Source organism: Taeniopygia guttata, chromosome 1 (genome assembly GCF_048771995.1).
Source record: "Taeniopygia guttata chromosome 1, bTaeGut7.mat, whole genome shotgun sequence".
NCBI lineage: Eukaryota > Metazoa > Chordata > Aves > Passeriformes > Estrildidae > Taeniopygia > Taeniopygia guttata.
In genome coordinates this window covers 96,989,098-96,995,451 of record NC_133024.1, presented here as the reverse complement: position 1 = coordinate 96,995,451, position 6,354 = coordinate 96,989,098, and the positions used below count along the sequence as shown (strand labels likewise).

The window sequence follows — 6,354 nt, the reverse complement described above, 5'->3', positions numbered from 1 at the left end:
GAGTGACTATCTGTGAGTGACTCTATCTGTCCTCTTTTCCTCCCTGTGGAAACTGGTGCTAGACTTTGCAGTTCTCAAGATTTTTTGATTAAGTCAGTCTGTGTGCTTCTTGAGCAAGCATTTGTTTGCTCAAACAAAAAAGTTTACTTTTTTCCCTAAGTGAATAAATTCAAATCCATCTAAAGTTCAAGGATGTAGAGAGAGAGAAAGAAAGGAAAGAAAATCCTACTTTAGCTATGAGGGACGACTTATCTCAATTTACAGGCAAGAAATCCAATAGAATCACTTGCCTGAGGACCAAGAGTGACTTTGTGGCAATAACCTATCTCCTGCTTTGTGGCAATACCTATCTCCTGAATGCCCAAGTTGCAAAATTATCTTTCACCTAGGCCAACTGTCATTTAACATAGAGAGCTGCCTTATTTTTAAAGATACATAACTAATTTATGCAAAAAAGAATTAACTTTAATGGAGAAAAAAACTTCTTTCCAAATTGTTGAAAGCATGTTTGCAATATGCAAAAACATCTTTGCATCTGGAAAGACTGTTTTCCTGTCATGAACTTCTTTGTATAAATTAAAATAATCCTGTGCTGTGACAATGTTTTTGGCATCTTATCTCTATTATAGCTAGTCAAGAAAAATATATATTCTACCAGTTGTTTCCAGTTATAAACTGAAATTCTGTTGAGACTTTTCTAATACAGTAGGGGTCAAATCTTTGGAGAGGGTGAGCAGCTGGGACTCCTATGGCTCAACTGATTAGCACCATCTTACTTTGGAGGCCTAAATTTACGCAGTAAATGATCTTATCACCTACCTGGGTTTAGAACTATTGCGAGTTAATAACAGCACTGCAGCTATAGCTGCAAAATATTACACAATAAAACAAAATACATGGAAATAATCTCTCCTGAGTGCCAATAGTTTAGATTTACAGAGTAATCCATATGTATTCCAGCTCCTAACAGATTGCCAAAATACTGTTTGGAGACTTCTATTTCAAATCTAGTACATTCTTTTATCATTTCAGAGGTTACAAAATTGAGGAATAAATTAAAAAGCTAAAATGGGGAAAACAAACATTTGCAGATTAGATTTAGGCATTCAGATGTGTGAAACAAAGCTCCCTCTTTTGAAAAGACTTCATTAATGTTTAATTAGCTGAGTTGCAAACCAGAGCTCGCTCCCCAGCGTCCCCTTACCCAGGCACAGCAGGAATTGCTCTCCCTCACAAGGGGGAGGCTGGCTTTCTGGGGTTATTTAGCAGCATCTCAGGGATGGCATTTTTCAGCATCTGGTGTCAGGGCACTTCACAGTGTCATCGTAATTGTCACCAGTGCAGTTAGGGGATGCGTAGGGTTACCAAGCAAAATAAGGCAGGGATCTGTGTGGTGACAAGATACAAGTCTTAGTTTTGTGAATTTATGGACGTGGTGCCTGGCATTTTGAACATCAGTTCATTTTGCTCATTGGCTGCTTGGTGCCAGAAATGAGAGCCCACTGTCATGGACACAATGCTCATGGAGTGCTATACCAATATTATATTTTTCTAGATATAGACAATTACTGTAGTATCTCAGGTGTTTGGGGATAGGTAATTTTTCACCAATTCACTGGAGCATAGTAATTTCAACAAACACTTCACAAACAATAATTCCAAAAACATCAAGAAGTAATTTTCATATGATTTTAGAAATACTGTCAAAATTTCTGTAATACAGAAAGACTGTTGCTTAAAGGTACAGTTCATAATAACTCTAACCTTTTCCATGACATGAGTCAAATACAGAGATTTCACACTGGGCAAGAGAGTGTCTCTGAGCTTCACCAAAAGAAGTCCAGAATACATTAACAAACATTAACCTTCTTGCATCTTTCCAGCTAGAGGCACTATGTTAATGGGAATGCCCACTGAAATCACTGGAGTTGTGCTACTTTCCCTTTGCAATCTTCAGTGCCCTTCGCTGGTCCCTTTTTCTCGTGTATTGCTGTGTCTGTTATGCTATACATTAAATAGGTGTAACCAGAAGATAAAACAAACTATAACCATGGAAATGTATTTGGCCACTGATTTAAACTTGCCCTATGCCTGCTATGGTTGTTTGCACAGCTGATGTTTCCAAGCCTCAGTCATGGGGAGCAGAGCCATTGCCCCAGGGCTCCAGCAGGTCAGAGCAGCAGCACCTCTGCTCCATTCCAGCTCTCTGCTCACTGAGGGCCACCAAGTCAAACATGGCCTTTAGCATTTTACTGACTAGCCATGATTTTTATGAAAATTATTAGATTATAACACACCTTGTAAATCTGAGGTTCTGCTTCATATTCATATGTGCTTAAATAAATCAGAATGTTTCTCCCTAGCCAGAAGTGCATAAGCATTTACTGTAATAAATGCAACTATTCACAAGATGTCTTGGAAAGCAAAGTTATTTTCAGAACATTATGAATATGATATGTTCTAGTAAATTGACTTCTGTTCATGCCAACCTTTGAACTCACAATGGCTTACCAAATACACCCCAAGTAATCTGAAAACTAAAATCTTGTTAATAATATTTTCCCAAAGAAAGGCTACATCAAACAGTGTATTTTTGTCAGAGAAAGTAAATTTTGGAAACCTCTAAATCCCCTAGGTTAAAATACTCACATTGTAGCAGATTTTAAGTAAACAATCATTGAAAAATTCAGGGCTTTTCTGTGATGAACTCTGAAGATAATATGCAGTGGACAGTACAAAGTGATAGCAGCTCCAGCAAAGTTAAGGGAGGTAAAGGGAAACATTAGAAGACAGTGTAAATATGATGGAGCTTTCAGAAACAAATCTTGCTTTCCCTTTGGTTACAATAACTGTCAGGAATAGTCTGAGAAAGAAAAATCTTTTCATTCTAGTATGGCGTATTGCATTAATATCAAAGTACACAGTTTTAGATCCAACAGGAAAGGTTAAAAAAATATATGATTAAAGAGAATCATCAAAGGAAGAAAGCTGTAAAGGTCAGATATTTCCAGTTACTGACTGATTGGCTTGGTCAATGACAGTGATCACTAACTGCCAAGAAGTGCCCTTCCTGTCAGCCTCTCTTACATAAACAGTGAAATACACAACAACATGGATCAGAAGCTATTAGATGATCACACGTGGAAGCTGGTCCCTCCAAAATGCCATGGCATTTACCATGCTAAATGTGATACTGGTGTTCTTGCTCTTTCTCTCTCTCTATAGTTCACCCTCTTTTTCCCCCATGCAGTCAAACACGTACAGTGGCTGCATGAAAACCCTGAGAGCATGCCACCAAATGGCTGGTGGCTGTCACTGTGCCAGGTGAGAAAAAACCTGAGATTGATCAAGTGATTAATCTTGTGTTAATATACAACTAAGGAGACATGAAGATTTTATAAGCAAGGACAAAAAGGTCCTTGCTTTACCATAATATTACCATAATTGAATATGGTAACTTTTGTGTTCAATAGAAGAACTGCTGGGAAGAGGAAAAACAAGTAATTATAAAAACAGAAAAGGATTAAGGAGATTTTTTTTTTTCCTGCTGGGTACAAGCACCTGGATGGCAGAGAGCCTAGAATTGGATTACATTTGAATTTTTGAAATTGTTTTCATGCAAGGAACTTTTTTGACCCATATGAATCAGAAAGAAAACTTCTTAGAGTTGAGGAATACTAATTTATAAGAAACCTTTTCTCCTATAGAGATGCTCAGGTATACACTGACTGCTCAATACTGCTTACTTTTTTTTTCTTTTTAATTCTATTCCTGACTAGCTCAATACATTGCACAGAAAAAAGAAACATTATAACCTTCAGCAAGGAATAAAATTGCAAGTCCTGGAAAAAATGCATTCCTTCCTTAAGTTTTAAGGTATCCTTTCAAAGCAACCATAAGTATTTAGAAATAAGTAAATAGCAAATTTCAAAATTAAAAAGAAATGAGATTTTTCTCCCTGGCTTTGTTTATGACTTTACAGAAAATAATACAATTTTCCTAGGGCCACATGTACCTTTTTTTCAAATCTTTGTTGTATTTGATTGTTGAAATTTTTTTTTTTCTATGTGGGTAAAATATTTGGTTATAAAAACCAGTTAAACTGATAAGTAGTCATAACAAACCACAGCAATTTTTTTCCGCTTGTAGGAGGCTGAAGGATTGACAGCTGGAGAGTTATTTTCCTGTGTCAGTATGTGCAGGGATGTTGAGCAATTTCTCAGGAGAGGACTGATGCTACTTATTTGTATCCCACAAGCAACCTCCCCTGCTACCTGGTGCAGCTGGCCCAGGCTGGAGCTAGGCAAGCACTCATATGTCTTTTCCATTTGTTTCAAGCTCATTAGCATCCATTGAGCTGTGCCGTTCCAGCTTCAATATATCAACGTTTACATAACATTAATGCTGTGCTGTTGAGGTAAAAGAAAACTAAGTCTTATTTGAAAGACAAACATGTAATGAAATGCAGCCTGTTCCCCCCCTCAGATCCCAGGGGCTGACGACAGGATCTTAGCAAAACCCCAGGCATGCTGTGAAGCTCTGACGTCTTTGCTAACCTGTATCTGTAGAACCACAGGTATTTAGAAGCAGCTGTACCTCCTGCAAAAGGTTCTTGCTGTAGCACCATAAAAGAACAGTTGAAGCTTTTAATCTGGAAGCTCCTGCCCTGGGAAAGTGAGTTTGTGAGGTGCAGCTGCTGTACAGCCCCCCCAGCAGTGCTGAGAGGCATGGCTGGCAGTGGGGTGAGAGCAGACAAACCCACACAGCAGGGCAGCCCCAGAGCAGGAGCTCAGAGCCTGCTCTGCCCCATCCTGCCCAGGCAGAGCGCGATGCTCCTTCAGCAGGGACCACCCCACTGCAGCAGGGAGGCTCCAGAAGGGCCTTTGGCCTCCCCTGGGAAGGAAGGACTGGCTGGAAAGGCTTTAAGTTCATACCTGATGCTGCTCTGGGCTGTCGCTCAGAGAATTTTCAGTAAAGCCACAGTGGGACCAAGCAGAAGTATTTGGAAGAAAAAGATTCCTAAATATCCTGGGCTGCAATTGAAGCCAGAAACTATGCAGGGATAACTTGCCTTCACATTACAGAACTCTAACCCCAAAGCCCTGGAATAGAAAAGATGTTATTTAAATGAAGGAGCAGTATATAGCATCCATTGATTTTGGAGGGAAGTTATTTATTCAGCATTTCAGCATGCTGGGAATGTTGGCTCAGCAGGGAGAGGCTTGTGCTGGGCTTCTGAAATGCTCCCCAGACTTTACATGGAAGATCATCTCAAGAATAATTAGCCCCTGTGCTTGTTCATCTGGAAAGGCAAGGGGTCCATACGGACACTGCAGGTGTAGGTAGAGGGCAACTGCTGTGTGAGAGAAAGCATAAACAGAGGGATTGATAAGAAAGACATGACTAGTCCTTGTGTTGATATATGCAAAGTGTTCTTCATTATAAGAGTTTTGTGGTTTTGGTCTAGGCTTGTTTTGGTTTGTTTTTGGTTTTTTGTTTTTTTTTTTTTTTCATGGATAAAGCACATATAGGAAATGTTTAAATGTTTAAATATTTAAGTGAATTTTTTTTCTCCATACTTGCTCTCTGTGAACAGCAATTAAATTTCCTGGCAGGAATGCAAGTGATAAATATGAATTGCATTTTGCGTGGTATTTATAGAAAAATAATTGTAATGTTTGTATTCACAGAATTAAACGTTCTTTTAATAGTCAGTCATGTCCCCTCAGAAAGAAGAGACTACAGCTTGTGACTCCTATCATTTGATTTTTAGAAAATGTTTGCGAAGCATAGGCAGCAAGTGAACAGCAGATAAAAAATTAGCACTGAGATTCTACTAATGACTATACTAAATATGATGATTTTCTTCATAAACAGAAGGGGAAAATAATAACATTTGTTATTAAATGTTTTATAGCAATATTTTGCTTTTGATGGAAAGCTCATTCTAAGGTATGTGCATTTATACATTAGTTAACAACACATACCTCCTATGGGGCAACTCACAGGACAAAACCTGAGTGTTTGTCATGCAAATAATTAACAATTTCAATGTCACATGGACAGGGTATACATTACATGCAGCATTACAATAGCAAGAAATATTGAAGATGATTTACTGTAAGGGAAAAAAGGGCTGTTACATGAACCAATAATTTCTTCACATAATCCAGGAATAAAGATAAAAGGAGAAGAGAAAAATACAGTTAACTCTTCCCCAGGGTGTTTGAATGAGGAAAGTACTGAACTGTGAATCAGAATTGAATAGACAGAAACATTAGCTCCTTTCAAAAGGATGTTTGCCTTACAGAGATCAGATATTGTAATAGCACAGATCTGGCTCCTTGCCTATGC

The 6,354-nt window shown here is 38.4% G+C and overlaps 1 protein-coding gene across 3 annotated transcripts in view; it reads right to left on the bottom strand.

Annotated features, from left to right (window-relative positions):
• Positions 1–6,354, bottom strand: part of FRMPD4 (FERM and PDZ domain containing 4) — a 392,028-nt gene that overhangs the window by 317,389 nt on the left and 68,285 nt on the right. The gene's annotated exons all lie outside the window — the stretch shown is intronic.